General features: G+C 42.8%; 1 non-coding gene across 1 annotated transcript; it reads right to left on the bottom strand.

Moving 5' to 3' along the window:
* Nucleotides 1–1,890: 1,890 nt before the first annotated feature.
* On the bottom strand, nucleotides 1,891–1,962 carry TRNAC-GCA (transfer RNA cysteine (anticodon GCA)). Its single transcript has one exon. It is a non-coding gene; the product is annotated as a tRNA-Cys (tRNA).
* Nucleotides 1,963–20,731: the final 18,769 nt, after the last annotated feature.

Raw genomic sequence — 20,731 nt, 5'->3', positions numbered from 1 at the left:
AGGGTTCCTGTAATAGATCTAGTCCTCCCAGTTAATCTCTATATTTTAAAGTCAACTGAATAGAGATATTACTTCTATCCACAAATCTCTTCCCAGCAGCACCTAGATTTAGTATTTGAATAGCCAGCCATGGCTCACTCAGCAGGTATGTTGGGGGGTGGGCGGGGGAGGTGGTGGGGAACAAGGCATCAGGAGAATCCTGCATACCACAGGAGTTCTTTGTCTTTACTTAAGAATTCCATGCAGTATTTGTTGACAGAGGCAATGCTTGGGCTTTTCTCTATAGATTCTGGTTTCCCTGTTTAAACGTCTTCTCACTTAACAGGCTCCCCCCTCCCACCTCCTGGCCCTACTGTGACTCTGACTTGAGTAATCCTGGGGCCATCCTTTGAGGAGCACTGTTCTACATTTAGTTATACCAATGATAATTTCTCAAACCTATGCACCAGTTTTCTTCTATTTATACAAGTATTAACTCAATCGTCACAACAAACATTACGAGCTTAATACTCTCAGTAACCCAGTTTTACAGGCCCAAGAACTTAAGTAATTTGTTCAGTATCACCGTTAGTAAGTGGAAGAGCTGGTATCTGAACTCAAGCAGGTTGGTCCCAAATTTATTTTCCTAACTATTATGTTGTATCATCAATTAAAGCATACATTTACTACAAGCCCTGAACACAACATAGCCCTGAAGACAAGTGTTACTGATATATGATATGAAAAGGTCTAAAGGCAGCAGGCCAGGTGAAAGGATGCAAGTGTTAGTCGCTCAGTCATGTCCAAGTTTTTGGGAGCCCATGGACTGTAGCCCTCCAGGCTCCTCTGTTCATGGAATTCTCCAGGCAGGAATACTGAAGTGGGTCACCATTCCCTTCTCTAGGGGGTCTTCCTGACCCAGGGGTCAAAACCCAGTCTCCCGCATTGCAATCTGAGCCAGCAGGGAAGTCCTGGGGTTAGTCAAAACAATCCCAAGCCATGTTAGATCTTCCTGTTTATAAACTTCCTGTTTATCCTTGAAAAATGTTATATTTGTCACATACATCATTTGTGATATTTGCTTCAAATTGGCTTGTGATCAAGATCATCATCAAAAATTGGGATTGTAGGATGACTGTAGGGTCTGTAGTATGATCAGGAAGGCACTCATCCTAAAGAAGCCAGGTTTCCCCAGGGTACAAGACATCCCAATAGTGCCTGCAATGTTCAGAGATGGCCACTCATAGTACATAGACCAAAGAGAGCATCAGCTCATGAATTGGCTTCCTGCTCTGACAACTGATAGAGATCCAGTATCACTTGACTTCATTGGACTGTCATCACCATTCACTTGTCAGCTTCACTGATGTTCCTGGACATCATCAGCAAACCTCTCACCACAGCACAGCAGTAGAATAAGAATTAGGACTTTGGGTCACCATTCTACTGTGAAACATTTTCTGCCTTAACAGTAAACAAGGATATCACAGTCATCAGGGATTCCAGCCTTTCAAATGTAAATTTATGAGCCCAGAAAACAATACCAGCTATCCAGCAGCTATCAACTGCTTCTCCTGTAAGCACTGAGGAGCTCAAGGGGATGCAAGAAAGTGCAAGAGGCAGCCATCACCACATCTGTCACCCCTTAGTGTGAATGAGGAATTAAGAACAGGAACAATCAAAGAGCAGGATTTGGCCCCAGATAGATGAGGTGCATATGAAAGAAGTTATTTCAGTAAGCCCATATGCTTGCATCTTCCCATACATAAAAGAAAGAAAAGAAAGTGAAGTCGCTTAGTCGTGTCCGACTCTTTGCGACCCCATGGACTGTAGCCTATCAGTCTCCTCCATCCATGGGATTTTCCAGGCAAGAGTGCTGGAGTGGATTGCCATTTCCTTCTCCAAGGGATCTTCCCAAGCCAGGAATCGAACCTGGGTCTCCTGCATTGCGGGCAGATGCTTTACCGTCTGAGCCACCAGGGATAGGATATATCTGGTTTTCCTTGCTTACTTTCTATGCTTGCTAAGTCGCCTCAGTCGTGTCCGATTCTTTGCGACCCCATAGACGACAGCCCACCAGACTCCCCTGTCCCTGGGATTCTCCAGGCAAGAACACTGGAGTGGGTTGCCATTTCCTTCTCCAATGCATGAAACTGAAAAGTGAAAATGAAGTCGCTCAGTCGTGTCCGACTCCTAGAGACCCCATGGACTGCAGCCTACCAGGCTCTTCCGCCCATGGGATTTTCCAGGCAAGAGTACTGGAGTGGGATGCCATCACCTTCTCTGCTGGTTTTCCTTAATTAACAATAATCTTTTAATACTCAGATTACCTGCCCCTTACTGTAAAACTTCTATGTAGTGTGACTTCTCCCCCAGTCTCTTTGGAAAACAGTTCTCCCAGGGTCACCTGGGATGCTTGAGGTCCTCATAGTTTCCACCAAATAAATCTAACTCTCAACTTTTAGGCCACGTATAGTTTTTCAGTGGATACCACAAATGTACTACCTCCATATTCCTTGTTTGCTGAGTCCCTCTGATTCTCATTGTTACAGTATCCAGGTACCATTTCATTTGCAAAGCCTCAGTCTTGCTGCTCAGTGTGTGGCCTTGGGAATGCTAATAATTGGTAGCAGACCCTCAGCAGAACCCCTCTCACTGTCCCAGACCCAGAGCACAGGTCGCTGGTTCTTGGGTACAGCATCCAGCCAGCACAGGGAGGACCCAAGCAAGAAGTACAATGGGACCTGCCCTCCTCACTGCCTACCCACAAATACTACACATCTTCCCTTTGCAGGTGGTCCACAAAAAGACTAACAGTTTCCAATCTATCATGATGTAATAAATGACCTGCTATATTACACAATCTCTGGAGGGACTCATCTTCAAAGAGACAAATCCTGGCACTAAATGGTAATTAAAAAGGAATCACAAGCATTATTTATGCCTCTTAAAGAATATGAAAAGGGATCTAATTCATAAGCCAATGTAACTCTGTTCAAAGCCCCTTTGTCTACTTTCCAATTCTCTTACATCAATGGCTGTTCCAAGGTATTTACATGCAATCTCCCGCACTCTCTCCAGATCCTCCCACTGAGCTTCTCCTCCCTTCCAGGGCAACGTAACATATTGGTCAGTTTAGCCTGTCTGCTAAACTCAATCCTTTTTCTCTCTCCTTTCAAGCCAGTCAAGTCTCTCTCTACTATTCTCTTGATTCAGCATCACAGTATCCCAATAGATTTAGAAATATGCTAGTGTTGTAGCCACGTGTTCTGGGAAACAAACTCACTCAGAAGGACAAGGCAGATAGTGGAGTGCAATTTATTACACCAGCGGGCCCAAGGCAGAGTCTCCTCTTAGCCAAGGACCTGGACCAGTTTTTCTGAAAACCTTATATACCCTAAGTGTATGTGCCCAAACCCACCTCCCCAAATTCCCTGAAACTAGTCCAAACACAAGAAAAAGAAAGATACAATCAAAGTTAACCCATGATTTATATGCCGTAAGCCTAGGTAGTTAACAGTGGACACTTATCAATAGGCTTGTGGTCATACCCCAGTAAGCATAATAGAATGTATGATTCTATTCGATTACACAGATAATTAAGGTATTCTTTTAGGTGATGGAGAGCCCTGGGGCTCTTCCTTCTGGGGGCCTGGTTTTCCAGTTGGTATGTTGTTTCCATAGATAATGGGCATATAGCTCTAAGTCCTCAGTCCGGCCCAAGATGGAGTCCTGCTTTCAAGACAGAGCCTGTTCTGTTTCCTCCTTCATTCCCCACTCTTGATGCTCTTAACACATAGTATGAGCATCATTCATAACGATATATTGCACCCTGGCTCTCCGACCACCAATTTGGGAGAACGACACCAACCTTTGTGTTACAAAGTTCATAACGCATTGTAAAATGCAGGGTCCACAGAGCAGAACTATCAAAGCAACTATAGCAAAGGTAAATATAGTTTTCCACCAATCACCCTTCACCCAAGATAGTACCGAAGTCCAGAAAGGAATGTTTTCATTTGACATTGCTTTTACCTGTTTTTTCATGACATCTAAAGCAGCTGATACATTTCCAGATAAATCAGGAATATATACACAACATTCAACTTTAATTATAGCACAGGTCCCTCCTTGAGCAGCTGTGAGCATGTCTAAAACCATTCTAATTTGAATTACCACTTCTGTTACTTTTATGAAACTGGTGTTTACATAATGTGTAACCCCATGACCTGGGTCTATTGACTGTAGGTCTGGCTTACACTTAGAGAGCAGGGAGAGATTATGGTCCACAAGAGAAAGGAAAATCTCTTTTTGTTGTCCCAGAAAAGAGCAGAGTGGTTTAAAATCTCCTTGGTGGAGCAGTGACACCCACCAGGGAAGTCCATCCATCACAGACAGAGGAATAGCCCCACATACCCAATAGTTGAGGTATTGTGGAAGTCCACATAGGAATGTGCACGTTCATGAGACCAAGCAGCAGGAGTTGATTATACCACTTCATCCTGAAGGGGCTCCTCCATGATCTTCTTTTTCTTCTTCTTAAGGATGCTCTCCATCTCTCAAGGGTCAGCAGGGTCCCTCTGTGCAGTCCACTCAGCGTTTTCTGGGTCTGCATGGTATGCTCTCTTCACCCTCGTATGATGGATCCAAGGGGCAATACCTGCAACTTAACTGCAGTAGGGGTAGATAGAATAACAGTATAAGGGCCCTTCCACCAAGGGGGCTAGTAAATCATGTTTCCAATCTTTGACCCATACTTGGTCACCAAGCGTAAACTCATGAATCTGTTCCCCAAGGGGGAATGGCACCCTTTTTTGTACAAACTTAGTTACCTGATTTATTACATTATCCAGTTCCATCTGCTGTGAAATCCTATCCCCCCTTACCCGAGGCAAATTTGTTGACACCTGCTTTATTATGGGAGGGGGCCTCCCATACACAATTTCATATGGAGAATAGCCTTGGGACTGTGGGGTCATCCTGAGTCTGAGCAGAGCCATTGGAAGCAAGTCCACCCAGGAGCAGTCAATCTCTACGATCCATTTGGAGAGTGTCTCTTCAAGTATCTGGTTAGTTCGTTCCACCATCACAGAACTCTGGGGCCTATATGCAGTGTGCAGTTTCCATTTGATGTTTAAAGTTTTGCTTATTTGTTGTACTAAATCAGCTACAAAAGCTGGGCCATTGTCTGATCCAATGCTGGTAGGAAATCCAAATCTGGGAACTATTTCCCTAAGCAGGCACCACTCTACTTCTGATGCTCTTTCAGACCACATAGGGAAAGCTTCTACCCATCCCGAGAACTTAACGGTAGTGTTGGTGAGGTTTCATTTCAGTGAAGTCCACTTCCAGGTGTTCAAAGGGCAGCGTGCCTTTCAGTTGAATCTCTGGAGGTTTTTGTCTATGCTGAGAGGCAGCATTAACCTGTGAGCAGGCAGTGCAGTTCTGAGATTCTGTCCTACGTAGGGAAGAGAGGCAGGGAACCAAAAAATGTTTTCGAATTAGCTCTTCCAGTTTATTATGGCCTAGGTGGGTCACTTGGTGTGTTTGGCTTACCAGAGTGGGTGCCAGCTCCTCTGGTACCAATAATTTGCCACTTGGCAATTCCCATCATCCCTTTTCAGTCTTGATAGCCCCTTCTGCTTTGGCTAGTTGGTTTTAGGCTTCAGTGTATTTTGGAGACTCCAGCATTAGCTCAGGCAGCTCCGCCAATATGAGAGCTTTAATAGGGGCCTCACTTGTCATCCTCCGTGCCCTTGGCTGCTTGTTTAGCAGTCTTATCTACCAGTCTGTTTCCCTGAGCCTGGGGGTTATCCTCTTTTTGATGTCCTCAGAAGTGTATGACTGCAACCCTTTCTGGTTCCCAGATAGCATCTAATAGGGTCAGAATTTCTTCTTTATTTTTAATATATTTTCCACTAGCTGTCAAAAGGCCTCTCTCCTTATACAGAGCCCCATGTACATGTACTGTGGCAAAAGCATACCTGGAGTCAGTGTACATGTTTACTTTCTTGCCTTTTGATAGCTGGAGTGCTCGAATCAAAGCCCATAACTCATCTTGTTGAGCAGACCAGTATTGTGGCAAGGAGCCAGCTTCGATGATAATCTTTTCTGTGACTATGATGTAACTTGACAGCTGTTGTCCTTATTTTATCAGGCTAGTGCCATCAGTATATAGGATCCAATCAGGGTCTGGAATCGGTTGGTCTCGGAGGTTGGATCTGCTAGTGTAGGCCTCTTTTTTTTTTTTTTTTTTTTTGACTTTTTTTTTTTAATTTTATTTTATTTTTAAATTTTACATAATTGTATTAGTTTTGCCAAATATCAAAATGAATCCGCCACAGGTATACATGTGTTCCCCATCCTGAACCCTCCTCCCTCCTCCCTCCCCATACCATCCCTCTGGGTCGTCCCAGTGCACTAGCCCCAAGCATCCAGTATCGTGCACCGAACCTGGACTGGCAACTCGTTTCTTACATGATATTTTACATGTTTCAATGTCATTCTCCCAAATCTTCCCACCCTCTCCCTCTCCCACAGAGTCCATAAGACTGTTCTATACATCAATGTCTCTTTTGCTGTCTCGTACACAGGGTTATTGTTACCATCTTTCTAAATTCCATATATATGCGTTAGTATACTGTATTTATGTTTTTCCTTCTGGCTTACTTCACTCTGTATAATAGGCTCCAGTTTCATCCACCTCATTAGAACTGATTCAAATGTATTCTTTTTAATGGCTCAGTAATACTCCATTGTGTATATGTACCACACCTTTCTTATCCATTCATCTGCTGATGGACATCTAGGTTGTTTCCATGTCCTGGCTATTATAAACAGTGCTGCGATGAACATTGGGGTACACGTGTCTCTTTCCCTTCTGGTTTCCTCAGTGTGTATGCCCAGCAGTGGGATTGCTGGATCATAAGGCAGTTCTATTTCCAGTTTTTTAAGGAATCTCCACACTGTTCTCCATAGTGGCTATACTAGTTTACATTCCCACCAACAGTGTAAGAGGGTTCCCTTTTCTCCACACCCTCTCCAGCATTTATTATTTGTAGACTTTTGGATTGCAGCCATTCTGACTGGTGTGAAATGGTACCTCATAGTGGTTTTGATTTGCATTTCTCTGATAATGAGTGATGTTGAGCATCTTTTCATGTGTTTGTTAGCCCTCTGTATGTCTTCTTTGGAGAAATGTCTATTTAGTTCTTTAGCCCATTTTTTGATTGGGTCATTTATTTTTCTGGAGTTGAGCTGTAGGAGTTGCTTGTATATTTTTGAGATTAGTTGTTTGTCAGTTGCTTCATTTGCTATTATTTTCTCCCATTCTGAAGGCTCTTTTCACCTTGCTAATAGTTTCCTTTGATGTGCAGAAGCTTTTAAGGTTAATTAGGTCCCATTTGTTTATTTTTGCTTTTATTTCCAATATTCTGGGAGGTGGGTCATAGAGGATCCTGCTGTGATGTATGTCAGAGAGTGTTTTGCCTATGTTCTCCTCTAGGAGTTTTATAGTTTCTGGTCTTACGTTTAGATCTTTAATCCATTTTGAGTTTATTTTGGTGTACCTCTTTTAAGATTTCTCCACAGTCATAAGAAGGTCCATCCTCTCCCACTGGCAGGAGTGTGGCTGGGTTTAAAGTCTGGCAAGGCTCAATACGGAGGTTAGTGTTCTCACATAGCAGCCCTTGATATTGAATAATCTGGGATGTTGACAGCCAATTATGGGGGTCCCCTCGCAGGAGAGTGTTGACCTCATGTGGGACTTTTATGATCAAATCTTGGCCCAAATTCAGCTTGGTTGCCTCCCGGACCAGTAAGGCAACCACAGAAACTGCCCGTAAGCATCCCAGCCACCCAGTGGCAACATTGTCCAGCCATTTCAGGAGATAAGCCATGGGTCTGTCCCATGTCCCCATAGTCTGGGTACAACACTTCCATAGCCACCTTGTCCTTTTCAGTCACGTAAAGAGTAAATGGCTTAGCAAGGTCTGGCATAACCCAAGGTGGATTCTGACATAATTGTACAGGGTTTGAGTTCTATTACCACTGGGACTTGTTTTGCAAACCTGGGGGAGTAGGAGGTTGTCTTCTGCCCAGACCTCAGGGAATATGTTGAGTTAGCTCTCTCTCTCCACTGTTTAGCCCATCTGGTTTCCCTTCCAGGAGATCATGCAACCTGCATTCATCTTGAGGTGTGTCCGAGAGAAAGAGTAAATAGGTGGGTGAGCCCACTCAAAGAGTGGATCTTTCGTGCGGGGAAAGGTCACTTGTGCCCCCAATTTAGACAGCAAGTCTCTTCCCAACAAAGGTACTGGGCATTCAGGGATGTATAAAAACTCATGAGTCACTTGGTGTTCCCCAATCTGACATTTTTGGGGTAGGCTTGAGACACAAAGGCTGCATTTAATCACTATCTGACACCCAGCAGCCTCTGGATCTATTGGTGTATAAAGTCTATAGGCCTTGCACAGTCTTTCGTAGAGCTCAGAGAGTGATTCACTTTCCCTTAGAATCACTTTGGAGGATTTTCCCATACTCATAGCTTTTCGGGCCCCCCTCTTGAGACCTTGTAAAATAGTCGCCCGATACCTCTCCAGGTGGCCCCTCCCTTCCTCTATGTTACAGTCCCAATTGGGCCTCTCATCGGGTGTGGCTAGTTCTGCCCACTGCTGCAGGTTTGCAGTACCCTCAGGTACCATTTCTTTTAACGATTTTCTGGCCTCAGTTAGGATTCCGTATCTTTCCTCAGTGCCGAAGAGGGAGACTAGTAGTTGGAGTATGTCATCCCACATAGGGCAGTAGGTTTGAAAAATAGTCTCCATTAGCCTAATTTGGTAAAAATAGGCTATGAGGGGCTGACAGTAGTGGCCATCTGTCCCCTGAACCGGAGGCTGCTGTAACTCTCTGAAGGGCATTTGTAGCGGGGCCCTTTCCTCTGGCTCCTTAGCAGAACACAGCCTCCGTATGATTCTGGTGTCTCCTTTCCCCTTCTTGTCAGTACTCACTGGGAGAGGAGGGTATAGCTTGGGCGGTTCATCTGGAGCTGGATCCTGGAAGTGTTGGTCAGAGGCTTCTGCCACCAGGATTGGAGCCTGCTGAGGTGGCGGCTCTACGACCTTCGGGAGAGCTGGTGGAGGAGCAGCGGCTGCTGTAGTAACTTCACCTGGCCCTGGATTGGGCATTAAGTTGGCCTCCGGTCCTGGTGGAGCACTGGGCGGCAGGCGTGTCATCATCCAGTATAGGGGAGGGGCAGGTCATCCTCATCCAAATCCTGCCAGATCCCAGAGGGAGAAGGGGGATCAGCGTGTCTTAATCTGCTGGTCAGCATGGCCGAACCAGAACACCATGTGGTCCAAGACTGTTTCTCGCTTAAAGTCCATTCTGCCTTGGTGGCCTTGATCAGGTGTGGATGAAAACACAGATGGGTTAAATATCCCACGTCCCAGGCCATCTCCAGAAAAGCCAATTCATACTCACTTATGTATCCCCCTCCTTCTAGCCTGACAGTTCGGAGGGGGTCAAGAATTTCACAGCAGACAGGACACCTCCTAGGGGAGAGTAGAATATGAGCACACAAGGACCAAGTTTCTTCTCCTAAAAATCCCCTGGTGATTACTTGGTTATAATGACCTTCACAAACTTCCTTCCTAAGCCCTAACACACTCGTCGACCTGTGTACCAAGCAATCGCTGCTGCCTGCCTATTTCAGGCTCCTGTGGGTCATGTGCCCCTTCTAGTCCCTCCCAGGGGGTGATCATGCCCCCTCTTCCACCCTGCTGGGTGGGCTTCTCCTCACCTGAGCGCTCAGTTCCCCTGGGGCTGTCCACTACCTGCTAGCGTGAAAGGTCCAGGCATTGAGAAGCAGAATCCTTCCAGAAAGGTGAGGCGCCTTCCCCCATCTAGAATATTCAAGCCGCAAGTCCTCTTAGTAGTCCCAAATGGGACTTGTCTCCTCAAAGTGAGGAGTTTCCCGGCCAATGCACCAAATGTTGTAGCCATGCATTCTGAGAAACAAACTCACTCAGAAGGACAATTCAGATAGTGGCGTGCAGTTTATTACACTGGCGGGCCCAAGCAGAATCTCCTCTTAGCCAAGAACCCTGACCAGTTTTTCTGAAAACCTTATATACCCTAAGTGTATGTGCCCAAACCCACCTCCCCAAATTCCCTGAAACTAGTCCGAACAAAAGTAAAAGAAAGACACAATCAAAGTTAACCCATGATTTATATGCCTTAAGCCTAGGTAGCTAACAGTGGACAATTATCAACAGGCTTGTGGTCATACCCCAATAAGCATAATAGAATGTATGATTCTATTCGATTACACAGATAATTAAGGTATTCTTTTAGGTGATGGAGAGCCCTGGGGCTCTTTCTTCTGGGGCCTGGTTTTCCAATTGGTATGTCGTTTCCATAGATACTGGGCATATAGCTCAAAGTCCGCAGTCAGGCCCAAGATGGAGTCCTGCTTTCAAGATAGAGCCTATTGTGTTTCCTCCTTCATTAGTAAAACCTCTTCGGTAGAGGACAGAAAAGGAGGTGTGAGTAGGTGCAGTTGAAGAAGTCACAGGATATGGGCCTGAAGAGTGAAACAATCATGTAAGAGAAAACCCAATTCATGTCCCTTTAATAAAAGTGAAACGAAATAAAGAAATTAAGATGAAATAAAAACTAAAAAATACAAATCATGATGTACATTCGTGTGTATCTATGTTGTCCATAGCACGTTCACATCTACTATTCTACTTGGTCCTTACAGTTTCTTTGAGAAAATGCCCTGGCAAAGATTCTTTGTCTATGTTTAAAAGGAAGATACTAAGGTTAGGAGTTAAGAACTTATGCTAACTTATTTAATAAGGGACTAAGGGAGACCTCTATCCTAGTTTTGCCATTCAGACTTCGAGTCATAAAATCACCAAAGTTCATATTTGAAAGAGATATTACAGATTATGTCTAATTCCTTTATTTTACTTGAAAGCATTGCTCAACTACTTAGCGACACCCCTCAGGAAGGAGTCTCAGATAACACTTTGTCTTTTTGAGATCCCAGAATATTAGAGAAAACATAGACACCGAGAAAATATATATTTTTGCATATTTATGTTGATGGTTTACATTGTTTCAAATGTGTCCATAAATTTATATAAATCAGATACCAAAATCATAACACAAGAATTTTCTAAGCATTGCTTAAATAATACTAAGTCTGGCTGCATTTTCCTGAAATACTACAACAGCTTCAAAGTCTCTCACCCGCCACAGTTGTATAGACATCATAGATTTGGCATCCCCAAGATTTGTTAACTATGAGACTTGTCCCCAGACCTAGGTATACCCTTGCCATTGCAGACAGTTGGATCTGTGTAATAGAATACAGATTTGTTGGGCTTTATAAAGGATTACATGCAGGTGAAGGTCAAAGGAGAAGGAGAGGGGAGAGGACATCAGGTTTTCACACCTGAGTAGCACATGTCTCTTGCCTCCAAGCTTGGAACAGCATCTCCTTACCTCCTCCTCGCTTTATCTCTTGGCACACTTGTCTTGTCCAGTGACCACATTCTAATTACCTTTGGAAATAGGTTCATCAGGGTATGAGTCTCAGGAAATTTTTGAATCTCAGTTTTCTCCTTTGCAAAAGTATGAATAATCATATCTATTTCGTATGGTGGTCATAGAGATTCCATGAGCTAACAATAGTGAAAAGAGCCTAATACAGTAGTATTTGGCTCAGTAAATACATTCTTCATTTCTGATTGCTCTGGACATGGAACTCCAAATTTTGGCCAGCAACCTCAGTTTGGCCAGTAATAGAAGTGAAACTGTGCTGTGCTTGGTTGTTCAGTCATGTCCAACTCTTTGCAACCCATGAACTGTAGCCGGCCAGGCTCCTCTATCCATGGGCATTCTCCAGGCAAGAATTCTGAAGTGGGTTGCCATGCCCTCCTCCAGGGGATCTTCCCAACCCAGGGATTGAACCCAGGTCTCTCACCTTGCAGGCAGATACTTTACCATCTGACACACCAGGGAAGACCAGAAGTGAGACTAGAACTTTGTAAATGACAGCTATGGCTTCAGCTTAGCACTGGAAGGCTCTGCCTTTCTGGAGAAGGACAAGCATCATGGAACAGTGCTCTGGGCTTAAAGCATACCCTACTCCCCTTCTCGGCCCCTGGGAAAGCCACATCCAGGCCTGGCTATGTGCCCACAGTGTAACAGAAAGCCACTCTGAGAGGCTGAGCTCCCTTACACCCAACTAAGCTGCACATTTTCATCTTTTTTATGTGTTCGGGATGTTACACTAATTGTGATGGATGTTCTCTTTGTGCTCACACTGAGGGGCGGATGATGAAGCCATAATGTAAGGTAATATGTCTATTAAAGATTTAAAATAACCCGCCTGGTGGATGATTCCTCACTCTGCTGGCAGATTCAAGCTCCTTGGGAAGAAGTCGGTGCTAAATTAGAGATGGCAATAGGGTGGGAGGAAGGGGTGGAGGGACTCAAGGGATATTTTCTAACTTCTGGAGTGCTGTCAAACTGATCTATCTTTTCTTCATTTAATTAAGGAACATCTTTTGTGCAAGGCTTCAGCACTGGCTCTGGATACACATGGATGGGCAATGACTTTGGAAGCTCTCGATTCAGGAGCAGCATTAACTAGACTTAATGAAAAAGGTCATGGTATTTACAGAGTCGTGAATTAATTGTCTCTCTCTCTCATGTCCAAACCCATGTTAGAACCCTAAGTTATGAGAACTTATGAGTATATCATTAGAAGTGGCTCCTGGGACTGTTTGGTGCCCATACTTCAGAGGTGGATAAAACATAGACTAATGGGGGCATAAACTTGAGCAAACTCTGGGAGGTAGTGAAGGACAGGGGTGTCTTGCATGTTGCAGTCCATAGGCTCACAAAGAGTCAGACATGACTTAGCGACTGAACAACAACAACAATAGGGGGTCCCTCTGGTGGCCCAGTGGTTAACATATGGTGCAGTGGTCCATATGGTTAATCCATATGTCTGATGCAGGGGACATGGGTTGTATCCCTGGCTGGGAAACTAAGACCCCACATGCCATGAGGCACAACCAAAATTTTTTTAAATATTTAAAAAAATTTAAAAACCTTAGACTAATAGGCCCAGAGGTAGTCTCAGCCATATCTATTCCTAGCAGATAGAATTTTGGTATCTTCTGCAACTGCCTTCCTGCCTGGTGGTCTCTGTTTCTCTAAAAAGCAAGATGTGCATGTCCACCCCAGTCAGAACCTTTGGGCCATGTGGCTGTGGCAGCTTGTAGGTTTACTTGGGAGAGACATCATGTCAACAGATGACCTGCAGGAAAGCCAGGTCTTATAGAAGATCAACCACTAGTCTAGACCCACCACTGTCTCAGTTCTTCCTCCTGGGCTCCAAAATCTCTGACCAGACTTCAGTCTGCCTACCTAGTGTCATTTATCACCCACTGTTCCCTTCATTGCTAACTAACCTCTGCCCTTCACTGTCCCCTCTTACCCATTTCTATGTCTGCTCCCTCCCTCACTCAAACCCCATCCTGAGTGCCTGCCTCTCTCCCTTCTTTCTCTAATCCTTTTTGAACTTCTAGGTAGACATGATGAATGGAGGAAAATAAACAACATCCCACCCTAAAACCGGTTGAACCTAACCACAATAACAAAGGATCGCTGTCAGCAACAAGAAATAAATAGACATGACCTCACGTCATACAATTTTTAAAAGTGGTCCCCAAGAAAATCGATAAAGGAAATACTTGTCCATGGCTCATCATAAGTCCTTCCTCTCCCATACACACCTCCAACAAATGATATGAGACAAATGTAATAAGTTAATAAAATCCCAAGAAAGCAACCCCATTTAGAAAGAGGCAAAATTAGTGAGTGACTGAGTACCCAGCTCAGGACAAAAGGAAAGAGATGCTCTCTGGAAGGAAATTTTCATATTTTACTGCAATAAAATAACCATATCTAACATGTTTTGAGCAAGTGTGGCAAGATGTACATGCTCAGTCACTTCAGTCACATCTAATTCTTTGCAACCCCATGGACTGTAGCCCATTGGGCTCCTCTGTCCATGGGATTCTCCAGGAAAGAATACTAGAGTGGGTCGCCATGCCCTCTTGCAGGGTATCTTCCCTACCCAGGGATCAAACATGCATGTCCTATATTTCTTCCATTGCAGGCAGATTCTTTACCGCTGAGCCACTGGGGAAGCCTGTGACATGATGATACACCAGTATATGCAACATTCTATTTGAGACTCATAAGAATCTTATGATATTACTAGCTGCATGATTTACAGAAAAAAATTAGGACCAGTTGATCCTAAGCATTATACTGTCTCAATAGAGGCAGAAAAGCTACCCCTTGGATTCACCATTTATCAGAATTCCAGTCTAAGTCACAAGAATGATCTAAAACACAAGGGTGTTTCCCCACAAGAGTAGAATATATCCTTGATCCATACAGGGTGATCTATAACAGAGTATTTTTTTGTCTCAGAAGAAAGACTAGGCTTCTAGTTTTCCAAAGAACCTTCACCCACTCCAGCTGAACTTTTTGATTTGACTAAGCCACCAAGGTAATGAAAAGCAGTAAGAAAATGATATTTCTCAAATTTGGCTCAGAAGGGAAGTCAAAAAATGTATCAATAAGATTAAGGGGGGACTTCTCTGATGGTCCAGTGGTTAAGAATCTACCTTACAATGCAGGGGATGAGGGTTCAACCCCTGGATGAGGAACTAAGATCCCACATGCCATGAGGCAACTGAGCCCATGAGTTGCAACTAGAGAGAAACCTATGCACCACAATGAAAGATCCTGTATGCCACAACTAAGACTTGAGGCAGCAAAATAAATAAATATAGTTTAAAAATAAAAATAGAGGGAAGTGGAGTTGCATTTAAAAAAAAAATATGGGCAACATGTTAAGAAGAATTTACCCCCACTTCTCCATGACTGTCAGAGTTTCCCATACTTGGCATGAGCACAGGAGCAAAGTGAACATGTCATGGTGACTGTGAAAATCTATCACACAAAAACCAAGAAAGAAAGCAAGGCTACAGGGGACAGAAAAATAACTCAAGTGACAGAAAATATAACCTAAGGAACAGAAGAAGATTCCCTGCAAGGGCTGCAGGCTATGGAATAATTTGATAATAACATGAATTCTATTTCTTACAAAGGAGTAAAAGACAAGATGTCAAAAGAACAGAAGGACATTAAAAGAGGGATTGCAGAACTAAGGGGACAGAGCACCCAAACAATATCATTACAGAACTAATAATTAGAGCAGCCAAAACAGAATAGACATGGCTGAAAATTTAATTAAAGTCTTGAAATGAAAGTCCTTCCAGAGAGAATGTAAAAGGAAGGAAAGGAAAAGATAAAATGAGTACAGATAAAGCTACAGATATCAAGGGCAGGCAGAAATGATACAACATATGGATGAAAGGTATTCCTGAAATAGAGAACCCAAAAATTGCAGCAAAAATTATTCCAAGATATTTTTAAAGCTAAATGTCCTTAAATGAAGGAAGAAAATCCAGGCTTCCTTTGGACGTCTCCAGAGCACTATCCAGTGCCAGAAAATAAAGGGATAGTTCCATTTTTAGCAGTAAAATCACCAACCAAATCACAAAAAGGCGGAAAAGGTAGCACAAAATAGACCACAAAAAGGACATTTATTTACAGTATGAGAGTTGAACCAAGAAGGAAGCCAGTTGCCTTGCTCAGCTTCAGTTGGGAATGTGAACACTAGGTGACTCAAATTTTTCAGTGCTCAGTGCATTGTCTTCGAATTACTGCAAGTATGCCATGAACATGAATTTGGGGGTTACAAATGTATTTTAGCTAGTAGTGAATTTGCAAATTCAGAACGTGTGAATTATATAGGTCAACTGTATTCATTGAGTACTTCTTGTGTGCTCATTTGCTCAGTCTGTCTGACTCTTTGCAACCCCACAGGCTGTAACCCTCTAGGCTCCTCTGTCCAAGGGATTTCCCAGACAGGAATACTGCAGTGGGTTGCTATTTCCTCCCCCAGGAGATTGTCCTGACCCAGGGATCAAACTCACGTCTCCTGCATTGGCAGGCAGATTCTTTACCATTGAGCTACCTGAGAAGCCTGAATACTTCTTACTTCCAGGTAATCCTCAAGGCCCTTAAGTTACAAGAATGAACAAAAACAAGTCAAAAACAAAAAAACAAAAAAAACCCTTCTCTCATTGAGCATATATTCTAGGAAGGGAGAGACCATGAATAGAATAAACACAATAATTACAGCAGAAAAAATAAGCAGGGTAAGGGGAGTGCAATTTTAAATTGGTAGTCAGAGTAGATCTTAGTGATTGATGCCTGAACAAACATTTGAAAGAAAAGAGGGAATGGGCCTTGCAGATACCTGGAGGAGTGTTTCAAGTAAAAGAAACAGCCACTGCAAATGTCCAGTGACTGCATGCTAAGTCACTTGAGTCATATCCAACTCTTTGCAACCTCTGGACTGCAGCTGGCCAGGCTCCTCTGCCCATGAAATTCTCCAGGCAAGAATACTACAGTGGGTTGCCATGCTCTCCTCCAGGGGATCTTCCCAATCCAGGGATCAAACCCTCATCTCTTGTATCTCCTGCATTGGCAGGCATGTTCTTTACCATTAGTGCCACCTGGGAAGCCCTCAAATGTCCAGAGGTGGGGACTATTTGAGGCACAACTATGAAGAGGCCAGTGGGGCTAGAGCAGAATGAGAGGAAAGTCATAGAAGGTAAATTCAGAGAGATAATGAGGTCAGAGTGTTGGTCCCTGCAGGCCATTGTAAGCATACTGGCTCTTACCTGGAGTGAGCCGAGGAGCCGCTAAAGGGTTTTGAGCCTTTGAGCACAGGAAGGCTCACTCTGGATGCTGTATTGAGAACAGGTGGTAGGTGGGAAGACAAAACAGTGAGTAAAGGACCATTAGGAGTCTATTACAAAAGTCCAGGCAAGATTAGGATAGTGACAGAAATGGTGAGAAGGGGCCAGATGCTGGATGTATTGTAAAGGAAGGGCTAAGGTGATTTCAGGACAAGTGGGATTTGGATTGCGAGAGTCGGAATCAAGGATGACATCCAGGTTCTTCTTCTGTTCAAATGGAAGGATGACGTTGTTCTGAGCTTTGATGGAGAACCATGTGAAGAAGGGTTTGGGGAGTTAAGATCATTTGGACATGATAATTCTGTTATTGCTATTTGGTATCACTGATGATTAGCCATTGGATGGAATCAGGAGTAAAGGGGAAAAGTCTGTGGTGGAGATACAAGTCATCAAGGCAGAGCTGGACTGTGAAACCACAGATGGGATGAAATCACCTAAGAAGGCATTGTAATAGAGAGGAAACGAGGTCTAAGAACTGAACCTTGATGCACTCCAACAATAAGAGATAAAGGAGAAGAAGAGCAAATAGAAAAACAAATTGAAATATTACCAGTAAATTCAGAGTAAAACTAAAAGTGTGCAGAGCTTAGGAAGCCAAGGGACAAAAGCATTTTCAGGAAAAGGAAATGAATAGCCATGAAGTGGTTACTAAAAGGTCAAATACTATTAGCTTTAAGAATTGGTTATGGATTTAGTAACAGTGAAGTCATTGTTACCTTAAACAAACAAGAGTCATTTTATTGGAGTAGTTGAGGGCAAAAATCTTGTTGGGCATGAGATTAAAGAAAACGGAAGCTCAAGAATTGAAGATAGTGAATAGACAGAAATACTGCTAGGAGTTTTGAATTCTTATAGGCTAAAAGTCACTTGATAATATATTATTAATAATTATTTTTTAGTGTTCAGTTGACTGACACTGTTTACTAACAGTTTAATTAGGTTCTTCTGCACTTTTGCTGAAAGCAAAGGATTGGAAACCACCTTCTATAAAAATGAATAGGGGTGTGTGTATATGTATGAATTTTTATATATTTACTTTTAATTTCTGAATGTATTAGATGCATTCCCTTTTTCAATTTCTGGGAAGAATACCAAAAAGACTGTTAAATTTTATTAAAAGACCAGTAATTGTACCCATTGCTTTTTTCCCCCATTTTGTTATTTAGCATGATATACACAGATAAAATTGGGAAAATTAAAATTGTTGCTAATGTCAAGACAACTCTGACCATACAATATTTTTTTATAAACTGCTTCTATTTCATCCCATTCTTTAAGTTTAAATTTTGCTTACTCAGACTAGGGGGAACTGTCTGCCTCATAACCTAATTGGAAACGTCAGTCATCACTGTCAAACCACCAGGCCAATCAGACTCGCTTTCTGTCATAAAATATCTGACTTCATTTATCAATTCAAAATTAATGAATAGATTAATATACATTTCAGGAATATTATTGGAAATCACTGAGTAATATATTACAGGACTTGGGCTTTTTATGAGAGATTACTAAAAGCAGTCAAATCAAGATTAAACTGATATAAAACTAATATAGTCTGTTTTTATAATTTATGAAAACAATAATAAATCTACATGCTGTTGCTCACTACTTAGTTTGAAACAATGCTGTGTAATTTGTAGCCAAAGAAACATGTTATTTATGAAGCAAGAAAAATAAAACTCCTGGTAGTCCTTTGGTAAATGTACGTGCATGCATGCATTGAATCTTTCAGCTCTTGAAAATCATTAAGTAAGAAATATGTATATAACTTTAGAAATAATGTCATTAATATTGTGAAGTGTGATCAAGATTTTCCCCACGTATTTCATGAAAGAGAAAAAATCTACATACTGGTAATGACAAAATGGTGCAGCAGCTAAAATATCATTTTCTTTTATTAATCAGAGTTAGAAAATAGTAAGAAAAAAATAAGCAGAGAACTGACTAAATGGAATAAATATTTCATGATACAGTTTGATACCCTAGATTTTAACTAACTTGTTGAAGGATACACACACATTGAATTTAAAAGAAACCAGGGAAAGCTTTTTCCCCAGGTTTTATCATTTGGTAGCCTTGGAAAACATTCCCATTACATTTAATAGAATCCGTGTCACTAACCTCAACTGTTTCAGCTGTTCCAAGGTGCTTTTCTTTCCAGATAATGACACTTCCCAAAGATGAGTACTGAGAACAGCTGAACATAATTGCTTGTGATTAAATTTGTGGAAAAAAGAGACATTTTTAGCATTCAATATTTCTTACCAATTTTCTCCTCTGCTCTGCTCTCACCATTTTCTCCTACAACAGCAAAGCATTATTTGACAAAAGCCAGACTTGGGAGAAGTGAGGTCATTAAACAGAACTGCCATCACTCTCATTGTCTCAACCCTCCCCAAAGGGGCTAACATACTCCATTTCTATCACTATGCTTCATCCTTAACAGGAAAAATGTATAGAATCAGTAAAAAGAGGAAACTGTCCCATGAGTTTCTAGTGCTTTCATTAATACAGGAGGTTTGGCTTCCGGGAGGTGTTTATATCCTAGAACAATCAATCAGAGTAAAATTGGGGAAGGATGCATGCCTTGGTTTTGTAAAATGGAAAAGGGCTATTTTTGAAAGGAGCAGTAGGTAGAGAGAGCAGAGAGGACCTACCTGATCCAGGAAACTGTGGCGGTTGAAGATGTGGGAATTAATTCCCTAAAACAATCAGTAGAGTCACCCCTGGAATAAAAGCTTAGAGCTCCTGATATCACAAGTTCACTCTGACTCCTCAGAGGATGACTGAAAAGTGGCTTATGCAGAAGAGATAGATAAAGAAATGAGTACATGGTCCTAGGAATTTGCAGTCTTTAGGGTATGACTTTGAGCTTCCCCGATGGCTCAGCTGGTAAAGAATCCACCTGCAATTCAGGAGACAGAGGAGACCTGGGTTTGATCCCTGGGTCAGGAAGATCTCCTGGAGGAAGAAATGGTAACCCATTTCAGTATTCTTGACTACAAAACAGAGGGGCCTGGTGGGCTACAGCATCTGGGGTCACAAAGAGTCAGACATGACTGACCATACATAACTTTGTAGGGTGCGACTGCAGAGGCAGTCCATCAGTCTTTGGGAAGCAATGGAAGAGAAGGGAGAACAAATAAAAGAAGAAAAAAGCAGAGAAAGTTCTTGGAGGGAAAAAAGCAAACGGATGGCATTAAAAGTTCAAGATTAGTATCCCAATTCCTTCCCCCTCCTATTTAACCACTAAGTAGTATATACACGCCCACTCCAGTACTCTTGCCTGGAGAATCCCATGGACGGAGGGGCCTGGTGGGCTGCAGTCCATGGGGTCGCTGGGAGTCGGACACGACTGAGCAACTTCACTTTCACCTTTCACTTTCATGAATTGGAGAAGGAAATGGCAACCCACTCTAGTGTTCTTGCCTGGAGAATCCCAGGGACGGGGGAGCCTGGTGGGCTGCCATCTATGGGGTCAAACAGGGTCGGACACGACTGAAGCGACTTAGCAGCAGCAGCAGCAGCAGTATACACCAGAATCGGTAACAAGTGCAAAGGAAATGAAGACTGAAAACAAGGTTCATTACAATCAGGAGCTGTGCAGGGAGAAGGAACGGTTTCTAGGCTCCTGCTTCTGTGACTCCAGGTCTCTTGTTGCTTAAGAGGCGATGCCAGCTCCTAAGGCGTGGCGTGCAGGTGCCGTCTTCCTCCAGTGACCCAGAGCGCACGTGTGTTGTTTTCACTACAACTTGACCAAGCAAACAAATATGGAATGTAGACTCTTTTTAATGGTGATGTTTAATGAGTATGACAGTGTTAATAAG

The sequence above is a fragment of the Bos taurus genome, chromosome 8, assembly GCF_002263795.3.
Source record: "Bos taurus isolate L1 Dominette 01449 registration number 42190680 breed Hereford chromosome 8, ARS-UCD2.0, whole genome shotgun sequence".
Lineage (NCBI taxonomy): Eukaryota > Metazoa > Chordata > Mammalia > Artiodactyla > Bovidae > Bos > Bos taurus.
The sequence above is the reverse complement of the archived record's forward strand: the minus strand, read 5'-3'. Positions and strand labels throughout refer to the sequence as shown.